The sequence below is a fragment of the Bos taurus genome, chromosome 24 (assembly GCF_002263795.3).
Source record: "Bos taurus isolate L1 Dominette 01449 registration number 42190680 breed Hereford chromosome 24, ARS-UCD2.0, whole genome shotgun sequence".
Classification (NCBI taxonomy): Eukaryota; Metazoa; Chordata; class Mammalia; order Artiodactyla; family Bovidae; genus Bos; species Bos taurus.
The window spans coordinates 38,237,180-38,252,827 of NC_037351.1; the positions used below are offsets into that span (position 1 = coordinate 38,237,180).

General features: G+C 37.2%; 1 protein-coding gene across 6 annotated transcripts in view; it reads right to left on the minus strand.

Annotated features, from left to right (window-relative positions):
* DLGAP1 (DLG associated protein 1) overlaps window positions 1–15,648 on the minus strand; it is a 782,615-nt gene that overhangs the window by 662,098 nt on the left and 104,869 nt on the right. For 5 of the 6 annotated variants that reach the window (XM_059880829.1, XM_059880830.1, XM_010818853.4 and 2 more), the window contains exon 2: window positions 5,302–5,447. The gene's annotated coding sequence lies outside the window, so the exon portion shown is untranslated. The remainder of the gene's footprint in view (window positions 1–5,301; window positions 5,448–15,648) is intronic. The other variant, XM_059880827.1, reaches the window with a different exon arrangement.

Sequence of the window (15,648 nt, forward strand, 5' to 3'; positions counted from 1 at the left end):
CCAATTTATATTATGGAACATAAATAATTTTAATTGACTTCATCAGCACTGCTGAATTTATACAGTCTTTACTATTCCTGGTTTAGAATTTTTCTGACATCAGTGACAGGGAACTCAAGTCTTCTGAATAATCTACCAAGGGTTTAATATTTAACAAAAAGCATTAAATGTCAGTATTTACCATTTACTCTGAACATACATGTTCTATCCACAAAAAACAGAAATCATCATGTGCTAGATGAAAGGAGACATGTAAGAGGAAGCATCATATTAAACCCACTGAAAATGCTTCTCTTTCTAATTCTTTAAATTGAAAGATGTAACAGAATTTTATACTCTCTAAACTCCTCTAATAAAAGCTCCCATGTTACACCACTGGTAACTGCAATATCCACATGCACCATTTTCAAAGAGCCTTAAAGTTCAAACACACTTTCACAAATACTAACTCATTTAATTCTGACAATAATCCAGTGAAGTGTGTTTGCTAAGGAAAAATAAACTAAATCTCATGAGGTCAAGAAACTGCGTGGCCTAAAATCAGAGTTAGCAACCTAGTCTTCTGACCTCATGTTCAGTGTTCAGTCCTGTTCAGTCCTTCCTTCACACTCAAGATTTAGTTTCAGGGCAAACATAAAAGTTGGAAGATATTTGTGGACCCACTTTATTCTTCGCTTGACAATCACCCTGACTTCTTAATTATACAGTCAGATTTTCAGTACACCTGAGTAGATCTCTTTGAGTAAATATGCCAAGAAACAGACTAAACATTTTGCTGTTCCTAGATAAAATCAACTTTTAGAAAGAATATAAAAGCAAAATTCACCAGGTCACAATCTTCTTAAAATTATATTATAAAAGTGAACCTGAATTAGAGACTACAGATGAAATGACTTTCCTAGAAAATTTTCTATATTGTTAAAAAAACTGGAGTTTTGATACTATTTAAGAACTAAGGTGAATATAAATGTTTCATAATTTATTTAATTCCAGGCCTGTATGAAATTCTATGCTCTTTCCTGACAATTCATACCAAGAATTATGAGTTACTGCTATTATCTATACACTTTCAGAATAAGAATATAAAAGTAAAGTAAGAAAAATGTACATAAGGGGAAAGACATAGGCTACCCACTCCAGTTTTCTGGCCTGGAGAATTCCATGAACTGTATAGTCTATGGCATCACAAAGAGGTGGACATGACTGAGCGACTTTCACTTTCACTGTAAAGTAGAAATAAAAATAAATAAGAACTTAGACTAAGTTGAATAATACATTATACCCTTTGGGGGGGAAAAAATCTTAAGTATGAAGTGCTTTCCGTCTCTGCAGACTTCCCAACACAATTCAAATTAATGAAACACAACATCTGGGTTATCAGAACACTGCAATAAACAATATAAATGTGATTAGGTAATGATTTAATGAGAGGTCACAGCACGTAAAGTTGACCTTAAATTTGTGTTAACCACCAATATCAATGGGCTCCCCAGGTGGCTCAATGGCTAAAGAATCCGCCTGCAATGCAGGAGACACGAGTTTGATCCCTGGGTCAGGAAGGTTCCCTGGAGAAGGAAATGGCAACCCTCTCCAGTCGTGCCTGGAGAATCCCATGGACAGAGGAACCTGGCTGGTTACAGTCCATAGGGTCACAAAGAGTTGGACGCTACTGAAGCGACTGAGCACACACACACACACACAATACCAATACCAAATATTTCGTTCCCTTCAGGACACTGGAGAATAGGATTTTTCTTCTCAGGAGCGGTTCTGGGATACACTAGAAGCATGCAATCAGACACCTCAGGTTTCTCCTCACACTTTCCCATTCTACAAAAAATGTCCTAATTTCCATTCTTCCCTTTCCTAGAAAACAATCAAAAGAGTCCTCAGAAACTAAATTAGGATGGATTGTCCAGAAACGTTAAGTGGCACTGACATGCTTGACACTGCTTATTTCTGTGAGACATCAAACACAAGAGAAATCACCATCGACCTTACTTCGCAGGATGTCTTACCCTCAAGAAGTCTCTGAGAAAACAGTGAAGTAGAAAACATGATAAAACGAAAGGCAGAGCTAAACACCTGGGGATGAAACACGCTCCACCTGACGCTCTCCTCTGATCGCCTCATTTTGCAGTGGAGTCTTTCTAGAAACACTGTTTCTATTTAGTAACAATGAGATCACCTAAAACAAATACCCTGCATCTGATAATGTTTGGAATTTAATGGTAGGCAATGAGATTTTTAAAAATTTCTTATTTTTTAACTATCAAAATTATACTGAAAGATATGAGTAGAAAATACACTAAATATTTGGATAAACACTCTTAAAGTTCTTCAATTTTAAACATTAGGAAGGAAACATTTTATACTACTAAAAAGAAAGTTAAAATTTTACTGTCTTTTCAGTAAAAAGTTTCTAACTTTTATACATAATTTAAGTCCTTTTTTCTATACAGATACTTTAAGTGGCAAATGATCTAATGTTATCTTGCTGCCAACTTTAAAAGATGTTACGATATACCTACTTGTCAAAGCTTTAGTGAAATAATTGCATTGTTCTTGTCAAAAATCTGGTTCAGGCCCAGATTACATAAAAAGGTAAATTAGCTCTACTGAAAATTTATATTATTGGTTAATCCTACATATGCCATAAATCTTTAGAGGCATGCTGTTGAAACATTTGATACAGTCGTATTCCTATTTGCTCACACAACTTATTTAAAAACATTTTGGAAACAAAACCAGAGAAAAAAAATAAAATGGAGAAAAAAAAATTTTTTTAATTGATTTTACTGTTTACAACAGTTCATAGTGAACATTATCATGAACCCTGGAACATAGCGTTGCATGGTCATTATCAGATCTTAATATGAAAGAAGCCACTTTTTGCACTTTTCTAAAATTCACTGGTTATTTCAAACCTAGTACTGCATTATGACAAATATAACCTGAGTCAGATAAGGCTGGATTATGGAATCAAGTTCTAAACATTCAGAACCATGGAGATAAGACAGAGTGCAAAGTTAGAAAGACTGGATGGATAAAACAGACAAACTCTGATATTAAATATCACCAACATGTGAAACGATTTAAAATGTAAGTTTTAATTTTCCTCTAGTAAAGATCAAGTCTCAGGCGTTTTAAAAGCAGTTGTCCTTAGAGATTTAACAGCATCATGAAAATAAGATTGGTGTTCAAATGAAATACACTGTATTTCGAGGGAACAAAATGATGGTGAATCATGTTTTCAAAAGTTAAAAAGTGGTATAAGACTTTGCACATACCAGTATTTTAGTAACAACTGCTGAATATTCTGCTTAAAGTTCCACAAATTAAAGACTGACATCACAATCACATCAGAAGTAAATAAGTATGTGATTAAGAAGAATAAGAACAATAATGGTAGTAATAGTTATAGTAACCACATGTATTGAGTATTTTGGGGTCATGCACTGTAACTTACATATTTATTCCACACAAAAACTGTCATAAATATTCTACTGTTCCCATTTCAAAGATGAGACTATTTAGAAAAGTTAGACAATTTACTCTATACTAGATGCTAGAAAGTAGATTTGATATCATAAAATTTAAAATACCAATGATCTTGAGAAATATAATACATGCCATATTTGAAAGCCAACCATCTCCTCTTGAAAAATACAGTAATGTCTTTCCAACTGGGCTGGCCAGGTGAGATTAAGGAAAAATCAACACCGTAGGCAGGTTTACAGATAAGAAATTTAAGTCCTCACAGAGAAAATGATAATAAGATCAAGAATTGGTCAAACTGCAAAAGTCCTTACCAAAAAAAAAGTCCTTAAAAATACTTGCACAATCATACCCATTTTTGAACACTTATTGTGTGCTAATTTGAAAATTAGTTCAATTAATTTTCACAGCTACCACAGGTAGCAGTGTAGCAGCAGTGTCAGTCGCTCAGTCGTGTCCGACTCTTTGCGACCCCATGAACTGTAGCCCGCCAGGCTCCTCCATCCATGGGATTCTCCAAGCAAGAATACTGGAGTGGATTGCCATTCCCTTCTCCAGAGGATCTTCCTGACCCAGGGATCAAACCCAGGTCTCCTGCACTGCAGGCGGATTCTTTACCATCTGAGCTACAGGGAAGATCTAAAGCAGTAGCAGCACTACCACAGGAGTTGTTGCCAAAAGGTGGCAGTATCAGGACGCAAGCCAGAAAAATTGATCTGGTCCCCTATAGCCCATGTAATCAGCCACCATGCTATGACCAGGGGCATTTTCCTCATTTTCATCTCCCAGGCTGTGCTCACTGGGAAATCTTCATGACATCCCTTCCCCTACATTGTATATGAAATACTTGAACAACTGTTACACATTGTACACGAATATCCATTCCAAGAGGTCTAGTCCACGAAAATGTCTATTTCATTCTCAGAGGTACTGACTCACCTTGAATCTCGGATACCTGAGATGCAGAATAAGTCATATACTTAAGAAGGAAAACATTTCAATAACCTTTATTTCTCAACATCCATCCACCCAAGATAACCTCATGTCATGACCAAAACACCTATTTCATCCCTTCTTTTCTGCCCATATAGTGGCCACTGGACCATCTTTCTAAGTGATGCAAAGTCATCTTGCTCTTCTCTTCATCTCCCCAAACAATCCCAGCAGGAACTATTCTAACACTGCAACTCGATTTGATTTTACCACCTTTTCCCAGCCTCAATCCTGTTTCAATGATTAACCCCAAATGGACTGACCGGCAATTTCATACATTGGAACAGAAAGTTTTAACCTTTAAGAAGAAGGTATGCAGAAGTAAAGTTACATGCACTACTAGTACGGGTAAGGAAAGCTCACAGTCAGGGCAGGATTTGCATAAAGATAATCATATTCGGTACATTTTTATCACAACCAGTTTCCAAGAGATAGCCTCTCCAGTTTCGTTACTGATTTTATAGCAGTAGAAACAGCATAGTTTGTAGCAATTACAGGTTTCATAAAATCAAGCTGCAGTTATATTTTAAAAGAAGAATGCTTGTCATGAAATTCCCCTTGCAATAATGTTAACACATTATACTTTACATTAAGTAATAAAAAATATCTCCAAACATATCAGCACACGTTTATCTAATAAATATAGCAATCAATATACCAAAGTCTTTTTACAGTAGCCTATTTTTTCCCTCTGCCACGGCTCTATTTAGTTATTGTAACTTTCTGACTGATACCAAGGCAGAAATATTTCAGAAGAGGTCATGACATCAAAAATCATCCTCAAGAGGAAGTAAATATTTAAACATTCACCTTGTCTTAGTGAGACAAGCAGTGTCTGGTCTGCAGCAACCCCATGAATCTGAAATTGAACTGGATGCTTACTGATCCTTTGGAGAAAGTGTCCCCGGAACAGGTGTGAGTGGTTCCTGCAGAAGGTGCTCAAGAGCACCATTCACCTGCAACGCAAGAAATGCAATCTGTTAACCGAGTTTCCAACATTATTTATACACATGAATAGCAGCCTTACTCTCCTCTTTACACTCACAGCTCAGAGGCAGGCTCATTTAGACATCAAGAGCACGGTCTCCAGCTCAGAGGAACAAACTTCATGTCACAGCCCAGCCACCCATGCTATCTTTTCGAGAAGCTATATGTGCCCTCCACAGAGGGCTATGGAAAGAATCATGAATACAAATAAAATGCTTTTAACAGTGATCCATGAAGAGCAGGTATTTTATTCCTTCTTTTTTTTTTTTTTTCCTATTCTTGGTTACAAGTTAGGAAGATTATCGTCCACTTACTGAGCACATAATATAAAGCACTGGGTTGGTGCTTTATAGAAATGACCTCACTTCATCCTCAGAATAGACGTTACTCCTTTTATTTTATAGATAAGGAGACTGAGACTTGGGGAATTAGCAATTTGCTGAAGTTAGACAACAAAGTAGTAGCACTGGCACTTAAACCAGGTCTGATGCTCTTCAACATTCCTGTTGCATCTGAATGCTTTCATATTGGGGGGCTGCCTGTCATAGTTTGATGTTCTCCACAGAAAAGCAGGCAATATGGCAAGTTTAACTATATAATATAAAATGCTATTTTTATAAACATATCTCAAATTTACTAAGTTTTAGGAGACAGAGTGATTCAGAAACAAATTAGTAAGTTTCAGCACATGAAACAAACATATTAAAACAACATCCAAAGAAATTTCTCTCCCTCTCTATCATGAAGGATCTGATTCATGGTGTAATTTACCATCATGAAAAGATAAAAGGCAACTTTTTCAAATTGCTTACAGTCAAATTTACAGAACAAAGATGACTGTGTACTAAAGTCAAATTGATAAAAATTATGTTTTCATTGTAAAATTAGTATCTTCATTACAGATCTGCAGAGAATAAAATATAGTTAATACAAATATTTATAAAAATATTTAACTACATCATCATCAGATCAGATCAGTCGCTCAGTAGTGTCCGACTCTTTGCGACCCCATGAATCGCAGCATGCCAGGCCTCTCTGTCCATCACCAACTCCTGGAGTTTACTCAGACTCATGTCCATCGAGTCAGTGATGCCATCCAGCCATCTCATCCTCTGTCGTCCCCTTCTCCTCCTGCCCCCAATCCCTCCCAGCATCAGTCTTTTCCAATGAGTCAACTCTTCGCATGAGGTGGCCAAAGTACTGGAGTTTCAGTTTTAGCATCATTCCTTCCAAACAAATCCCAGGGCTGATCTCCTTCAGAATGGACTGGTTGGATCTCCTTGCAGTCCAAGGGACTCTCAAGAGTCTTCTCCAACACCACAGTTCAAAAGCATCAATTCTTTGGTGCTCAGCCTTCTTCACAGTCCAACTCTCACATCCATACATGACCACAGGAAAAACCATAGCCTTGACTAGACGGACCTTTGTTGGCAAAGTAATGTCTCTGCTTTTGAATATGCTATCTAGGTTGGTCATAACTTTCCTTCCAAGGAGTAAGCGTCTTTTAATTTCATGGCTGCAGTCACCATCTGCAGTGATTTTGGAGCCCTGAAAAATAAAGTCTGACACTGTTTCTACTGTTTCCCCATCAATTTCCCATGAAGTGATGGAACCAGATGCCATGATCTTCGTTTTCTGAATGTTGAGCTTTAAGCCAACTTTTTCACTCTCCACTTTCACTTTCATCAAGAGGCTTTTTAGTTCCACTTCAATTTCGGCCATAATCATTGCTAATAATACAGTGCATTTTCTTCTAGACTGTTTTTCTATGGTTTCCTTTTTTTCTAGATATAACAATACCAAATCTTGTTTTCTTAATAGAACATAAACCAAAGTTTTAATAGTTTGTAAGTATTTTATATTTACATTTTATATTTTCTGGAGGAGGTCCGGTAGCTCTATTATTTTTCACTTTATTATTAGTATTAGCAAATGCAATCAGATGAAATAAATCAAGAATAATAAGTGGTAAAACTATTTCTACTAGTTGATATGATACCTGGAAAATGCTAAAGAATCAATATAAACAGTACCTCAAATAATAAAAGAATTTGCTAAGGCAACAGAAGATGACAATATTCATAAATTAAGACCTTCCATAGACACTACATTATAAATAAGTAACATAACCATAATGAAAAAGATGGGGAACAACAGAACTAACCTAAGTAAACTTCAGAAACAGTGTTCTGATTGCATACGTTAAAGCTGCAGACAAAAAGAACTGTACGCATACTGCACTCTAGTTAAAGATTTGGTTTTTCACAGAGGTATACAATTGCAATTGTGAAACTCCTTTATGTACATTTTCAGACTGAGTTAATAAATACATTGAGGATAATAAACAAAGTTTCTTGGTGTTAAAAACAAGAGCTACTAGAAAGAGAAATGGGCTAGAACGAACTCTGATGATGAATTAGAATCAGATACATCAATATGAACTCATGATTATGTGTGTGCGTGTGTATACACACAAATAGATGTAAGACAGATATAGACATGTGTATGTGCACATGTGTGTGTTTGTATATACACAACTATCTCCTATTTCTGTCAGGGGAGAGAAATCCTAGAAGCAATTGTGAAAATTTGTTGAACACACCAAGAACCCAGAACTTGGTTTCCAGGTATTCTTCTTCAATAAGAGGAACCCAAAATCCTGGGAGGAAGGCTGATCTCAGGATCGTGGCAGAGATGAGTGTGACAAGGGAATGGGGCAAGATTAGTCCTCAGGATCCTGTGGGGCCAGAAAGTCAGCACAGTGCTCAAATTGTGATGGCAGGTCAAAAGGAAGCAGGAGCCAGCCTGAAGGTGCTCCTGACGGCCAGATAATCATCATGAACTTTATCTCAAGCAATAACAAATATTCTTGAGTTCATACTCCACATAAGTGATTGAACAAATAAATAAGGGTGAGATAGCTCACTCTTAGAGTAAAATTCAAATTAATAAATACAGAAGGAATGATGCAAATAGAAAAATCAACCTCTCATAACCACCACCGTAATAACTGTTACAGAGCCATGAGTCAGTGATGGAAGCTAAAATTAGTGGGCAAAGATATATGAGAAAACAGGATACTTGTGTATTTCAAACTGTCTTCCCACAAGAAACTTACGAGCTACAAAGGGCAAAAAAATGTAAATTTAGAGTGCAGAAAACTGATAAACTCCACCTCAATTAAGTGATCAAACTTATCACCACTAGGAATAAGGCACATCCACATCGTTTACCTCCTTATATGATTCACTGAGGTCACACCATCACTTCTGGGGTATTCTTGCCAAAAACGAGTAATCTAAATTTCATCATGAAGAAACATCAGACAAATACAAATTGAAAGACATTCCTCAAATTAACTGGCCAGCACTTTTCAGAAATGCCAAGGTCGTAAAGATAGACAAAGTCTAGAGAAGTTCCTCAAGTCAAAGGAGAATAAAGAGATATGACAGCTAATACAATGTGTCATCCTAGATTTGATCCTGAAATAGGAAAAAGACATCTGTGGCACAACTGGAAAAATTTAAAGAAGGCTTATAAGTGGTACTGATTTTTATAGCTAATATTAATTTCATGATTTTTTAATTGTACTACAGTTACGTAAGATGTCAACATGTAGTGAAGCTGGGTGATAAGTTTATAAGATCTCTATGTCCTACTTTTGCAAACGTTTTGTAACTCAACTTACTTCAAAATGAAAGTTTAAAAACATTTCAAAAGTACTTGGGAAGTAAATAGCAAACTAAATTCAAATAGGTGAAAGAAAAGAATAAAAATGAATATGAAAACAATTGAGTAGAAGCAAGTTTTATAATGGAAAAAAACAACTATGCCAAAAGTTGTTTTTTTAAACTCTTCATAAGACAAAGAAGGAAAATGAAATTGAGCAATACCACATCTCTACAGTAAATAAAAGGGTGTTGGAAATAGCTTTACATTACTAACTTATAAAACAGAACAGCTGGAAAGGACGTGGAGAAAAGGAAACGCTCTTGCACTGTTGGTAGAGATATAAACTGATATAGACACTATGGAGAAGGTCCATCTAATCAAAGCTATGGTTTTTCCAGTGGTCATGTATGGATGTGACAGTTGGGACTGTAAAGAATGCTGAATGCCGAAGAATTGATGTTTTTGAACTGTGGTGTTGGAGAAGACTCTTGAGAGTCCCTTGGACTGCAAGGAGATCCAACCAGTCCACCCTAAAGGAGATCAGTCCTGAATATTCATTGGAAGGACTGATGCTGAAGCTGTAACTCCAATACTTTGGCCACCTGATGAGAAGAACTGACTCATTAGAAAAGACCCTGAGGCTGGGAAAAATTGAAGGTAGGAAAAGAAGGGGACCACAGAGGATGAGATGGCTGAATGGCATCACTGACTCGATGAACATGAGTTTGAGCAAACTTCGGGAGTTGGTGATGGACAGGGAGGCCTGGCGTGCTACAGTCCATGGGGTTGCAAAGAGTCGGACATGACTGAGCGACTGGACTGAAGTGATAGAGAACAGTATGAAGATTTCTTCAGAAAAACTAGGAATAAAACTACCATGTGACCCAGAAATCTCACTACAGAACATATACCCTGAGAAAACGATAACTGAAAAAGACATACGTACCCCAATGTTCACTGAAGCACTATTTACAATAGCTAGGACATGGAAGCAACCTAGATTCTACTGACAGATGAATGGATAAAGAAGATGTGGTACATATATACAATGGAATGTTACTCAGCTATTAAAAGGAACAAACTTGAGTCAGTTCTAGCGAGGTGGATGAACCTAGAGCCTGTTACAGAGATATCATATATTAACGCATATATACGGAAACCAGAAAAATGGTACTGATGAACGTATCTGAAGGGCAGCAATCGAGACTCAGACATAGAGAATGGACTTATGCACAGCCAGGGGCAGGAAAGTGTGGAACTAATTAAGAGAATAACATTAACATAATGTTATTATTATGTTATTATTAAGAGAATAGGTATTATTCATACATTATTGTATGAATAATAGTTAATGGGAAGTTGCTGTAGAACACAGGGAGCTCAATCTGGGCTCTGTGAAAACCTAGAGGAGTGCGATGGGGTGGAAGGTGGGAGGGAGTTTCAAGAAGGAGGGAACATATATGTATCCTTATGGCTGATTTATGCTGATATTTGGCAGAAACCAATGCAACACCGTAAAGCAATTATCCTCCAATTAAAATAAATTTTAAAAATAAAAAACAGAACAAAGTCAAGAACTCACCACATATATGGCTGTCTCATTTATGACAAAGATGCCATCCCATTCAGTATGGAAAACAACGAGTCAAATTTTCCAATAAGTAGCACTTGATTGAAAATGAAAAAAAGGACTACTTCTCCCACACTATATCCAAAATGGAAAAAATAATTCCAAGTAGACTGTAGACTAACATGAGAGGTAAAACAAGACAGCTTCTAGAAAAATGGCTAAAATTACAAAACCAAGTGTTGAAAATGATATAAAGGAAGTGGAATTCTTATATGACTGGTCCACGTGTAAATTGGACAGAAGAATCATCATAGCTGTTTTATTCATAAAAGCCAAAACTTAGCCTCAAAGCAAATGTCTATCAACAATAGAATCAGTTAATAAATTGCACCAGTTATAAAATTGACTGCTCTTTAGCCATAAAGAACAAACAACTGTTGCCTACTGCAAAGAGCAACCAGACATACTACATAGTTAAAAAAATTCAAAAGAACACAGTTTATCATTCCAATGACATAAACTCAAGAAACCGATGACACTAATTTATAGTAAAAAAAAAAAATGCATTATACTGATTACTTCTGGAAGGTATTCAGAAATGCAGCAAGGGAGTTCTTTGAGCTGGTGATAATATTCTGTGTCTTCCTATCAGTAGGGGTTATACAGGTGTAGTAACACCTTGTGCCGGGAGCCAGGAGCCGGTGAGCTCATGAGGAAGGAGGCTCAGCATATGCAAAGGCGGGATCGAGCCTCAGGAGTCCGCCCGGATATTCTCGAGCATCTATCCCCCAAAAAACCAGAGTCTGCCTACTTTATTGCTTTGTGCTCTCACCTCTGACTTTACTGGGGGCTGTCCCCCACCACCATCTCGCTCTGTCAAAGAGCTAACTTACAGCTCCAATTAATAAAGTTCCTGGGCAACTAGGAGTGTTTAAATCCAAACCCCTCAGATGGCTCTCTAACTCGCCTGACAAGTTTACCCGGACTCCTACAGCTATGCATACGATTGTTTACAGTCTCCCAGCCTCCAGAGGCATGGGAAGCTTAAGATATTCAAATAGCTTAGAGCCTCTCAGAGAATTAGAAACTGTCAGAATGAGACTAGTAAAGGATTTCATTGATGAGCCAATGCTTGTTGCCAAGTTTTCACATCCCCTGAATTGTATCCTTGAATATGTATTAATTAATAGTTGGTATGTAGAAAAAATAAGTAGTGGCCTTGGTGTTAGTAAATTTAGACGCTTAAGGTAATAAATTCTTTCCTTTGTTGTAAACCCATTACACATCCGCCCTACAGGAATGCAATTTTATCTTCGGAAGATGGCGCCAAACCTTAAAATAATTACTCTTAGAGAAAATAAGTCTTTGTTGATAAGTCCTTGTCAAGAGTCATAAAATGTTAGTAGGCCTTCTGGCCAGAAGATGATGTAAATCACCTAAACCATTTGTATACGATAAATTTGCAGGAAAGAAACCCTGGTTTTTGATAAGGATCAAAAACTGCTGACTTTGCATCCCCTATTATCCTCTATGTGTAACTTAGGGTATAAAAACCCCTGTTGAAAATAAAGCTATGGGCCTTGCTCACCAGCGCTTGGTCTCCCCATGTCATTCTTTTCACATTCTGGCTGAAGTCTCCATCTGCAGCGCGGAACCCACCACGCTTACTAATTATGCCTGGGCTTCTAAGACCCACTCGAGAAGGTGTCTAGGGTGAGGCACCTTCTGCTATTCGAGAGGGCGCCTGCGGCCTACATAAGTGGTGCAAACTTCTTGTCTTGAAGTTTTATTGGTCTCCTGCATAAACCAAGCTACTCAGCCTCTTTTCTCCACTGAATTTTCCTACTGAGCTATCCTCATTCTATTATTTTTTATATCTCTAATTAGCATATAAATAGTCGCCTAGGCCGTCTCTCCTTTGAATACCCTGGATCAGCCGGGGCTGGACCCCGGCAACCTTGTATTCATTAAGCTGTTCATTTTAACATTCATGTACATGCATGTGTCATATTGTATGTAAGTAATTAATCAGTAAAAATTAAAATTTTTTTTTCTTGAATGAATCCTCTTGTCTTCATTTTCATAGTTTAAATATTTTACCTATCAGACAGAGTTTTCCAAGGGATGCAATTAAAATTGGGTATTAATTTCTGAGAATCCATTTCTCCATCATATAACAGAAAAAAGGAAAAGAATGGTTTTTATTGTCCAGCTCCTTTGCTGAAATGGATGCTTAGCTCTCTTCATTACTCTTAAGAGTGAGAAAAGATATTATCCTTTCTCTTACAGTAAATGCTGACTATTCCATCCATTCAAAGTGTTTATTTCTTTTCCAAAAAATTAAGGGAAATGTTATTGGATACTCAACAGTTCAGTACTCTGGGATGTCTTAGAAAAAATATGTGTACCAAATCTGATTGTTTAGGAAAAAGACAAACTTAAAACGAGGCATAATAAAATAATGCATTATATTTTTTCTAAATAAATACTTCCAGCTATATAAAGCTACGAATGCAAAACATATTTAAATTCTCCTTAACATTAAAAAATGTAATCACATTTTCCCTCAATAATTGTGAAATTTCTAGAATTTTCCATTTCCACCAACTCAATCAACTAACATTTATTTGAAATCTTTTTGAACTGTAGTCCTCCATGATTTTTTCCTCTGAAAGTTATACTTTAAAAAAAGTGAATAATAAACAGTCCTTTTCCTTTTGGATTTCACATTCTGTCCCAGAAGACAAAATACTACAATATTTCTAAAGCCACACTTGACATAGGAAAAGTAGGGACTAGTCACAGAGGTACTGACATCTAGCAAGAGCATATAAAATGCTCAAGGTCTCCATCAGCCTCTATACTCACAGGTCCTATAATACAGTGTCTTGAGCATGGCCAGGTACCAATGTATTTTTTTTTCTAAATTCCATAAAGGAAACACAAAAAGAAAAAGTTCAGTTACAAGCAATATCTTCTGTGAAGAGAAAAAACTGGGAAACACATACACAGTCAATTATAAAAAGCAAAATAATACAATAAATTCAATCTGGCAGCTGGGATATGTTTCCATTATCTAGAAATTTTACTTATTTATCACCCTTCTGTTCAACACAATTGCCAGGTAAGTGAGGCAATTACTAAAATGTCATTGCCAGACCCAGGAACAAAAAAGGAACTGTCACAGGACCATTTCAGTTCAGGTCAGTCACTGTCAGGTCCAACTCTTTGCGACCCATGGACTGCAGCAGGCCAGGCTTCTATGTCTGTCACCAACTCCTGGAGCTTGCTCAAATTCATGTCCATCAAGTTGGTGATGCCATCCAACCATCTCATCCTCTGTCGTGCCCTTTCCCTCTTGCTTTCAGTCTTTCCCAGCATCGGGGTCTTTTCTAATGAGTCAGTTCTTCACATCAGGTAGCCAAAGTATTGGAGCTTCAGCTTCAGTCCTTCCAATGAATATTCAGTTGATTTCCTTTAGGATTGACTGGTTTGATCTCCTTGTAGTCCAAGAGACTCTCAAGAGTCTTCTCCAACACCACAGTTCAAAAGCATCAACTCTTCAGTGCTCAGCCTTCTTTATGGTCCAACTCTCGCATCCATACATGAGTACTGGAAAAACCATAGCTTTGACTAGATGGACCTCTGTCAGCAAAGTAACGTATCTGCTTTTTAATATGCTGTCCAGGTTGGTCATAGGTTTTCTTCCAAGGAGCAAGCGTCTTTTAATTTCATGGCTGCAGTCACCATCTGCAGTGATTTTGGAGCCCAAGAAAATAAAGCCTCTCACTGTTTCCATTGTTTCCCCATTTATTTGCCACGAAGTGACGGGACCAGATGCCATGATCTTATTAGTGCTTTGAATGTTGAGTTTTAAGCCAGCTTTTTCACTCTCCTCTTTCACTTTCATCAAGAGGCTCTTAGTTCCTCTTTGCTTTCTGCCGTGAGGATGGTGTCATTTACATCTGAGGTTATTGATATTTCTCCTGGCAATCTTGATTCCAGATCTCGCGTGATGTACTCTGCATATAAGTTAAATAAATAGGGTGACAATCTACAGCCTTGATGTACTCCTTTCCCGATTTGGAAACAGTCTGTTGTTCCATTTCTGGTTCTGTTGTTTCTTGTCTTGCATACAGATTTCTCAGGAGGCAGGTTAGGTGGTCTGGTATTCCCATATCTTTAAGAATTTTCCAGTTTGTTGCGATCCACACAGTCAAAGGCTTTAGCATAGTCAATGAAGAAGAAGTAGATGTTTTTCTGGAATTATCTTGCTTTTTCTACAACCCAGTGGATGTTGACAATTTTCTTTTTGGTTCCTCTGCCTTTTCTAAATCCATCTTAAACATAGGACCATTTTCTTATTTCCCCTAGAACTTTGATAGAGTTTCATAATATATAAATATTTTGGTCCATTATATTTCAATAGTCCTCTTTTGACTTTTGATCTATTCTTTTCATATGGAGAAGGAAATGGCAACCCACTCCAGTATCCTTGCCTGGAAAATTCCAGAGACAGGGGAGCCTGACGGGCTACAATCCATGGGGGTCTCAAAGAGTCGGACACCACTGAGCAACTAACATTTTTGCTTTTCTACTCTTTTCACACAATAGAGTTTCTCAGTTTCTCTGAATTCAATTCTTCCTAAGCCATTACCAATGTTTCAATTTGCAGGCTGGATCTAATTACTGAAGCATTTATCAGAACCCAGGTAGCAACGTGTTATTACCTTACTAATTAATGCTCCCCAGGAGACTCTGGAATGAATATAGGCCACTCTGCAAAAATAATGACCACTGAAATCATAGCCCTAACACACCATAAGGCTGCACATCTCAATACAGTCCATTTCATTAGGACTCTAGTAAAAGATGAAGAGGTTAACCCCAGAAACCTGCAGAGCAGCATAAACATGATATGGGCTTGT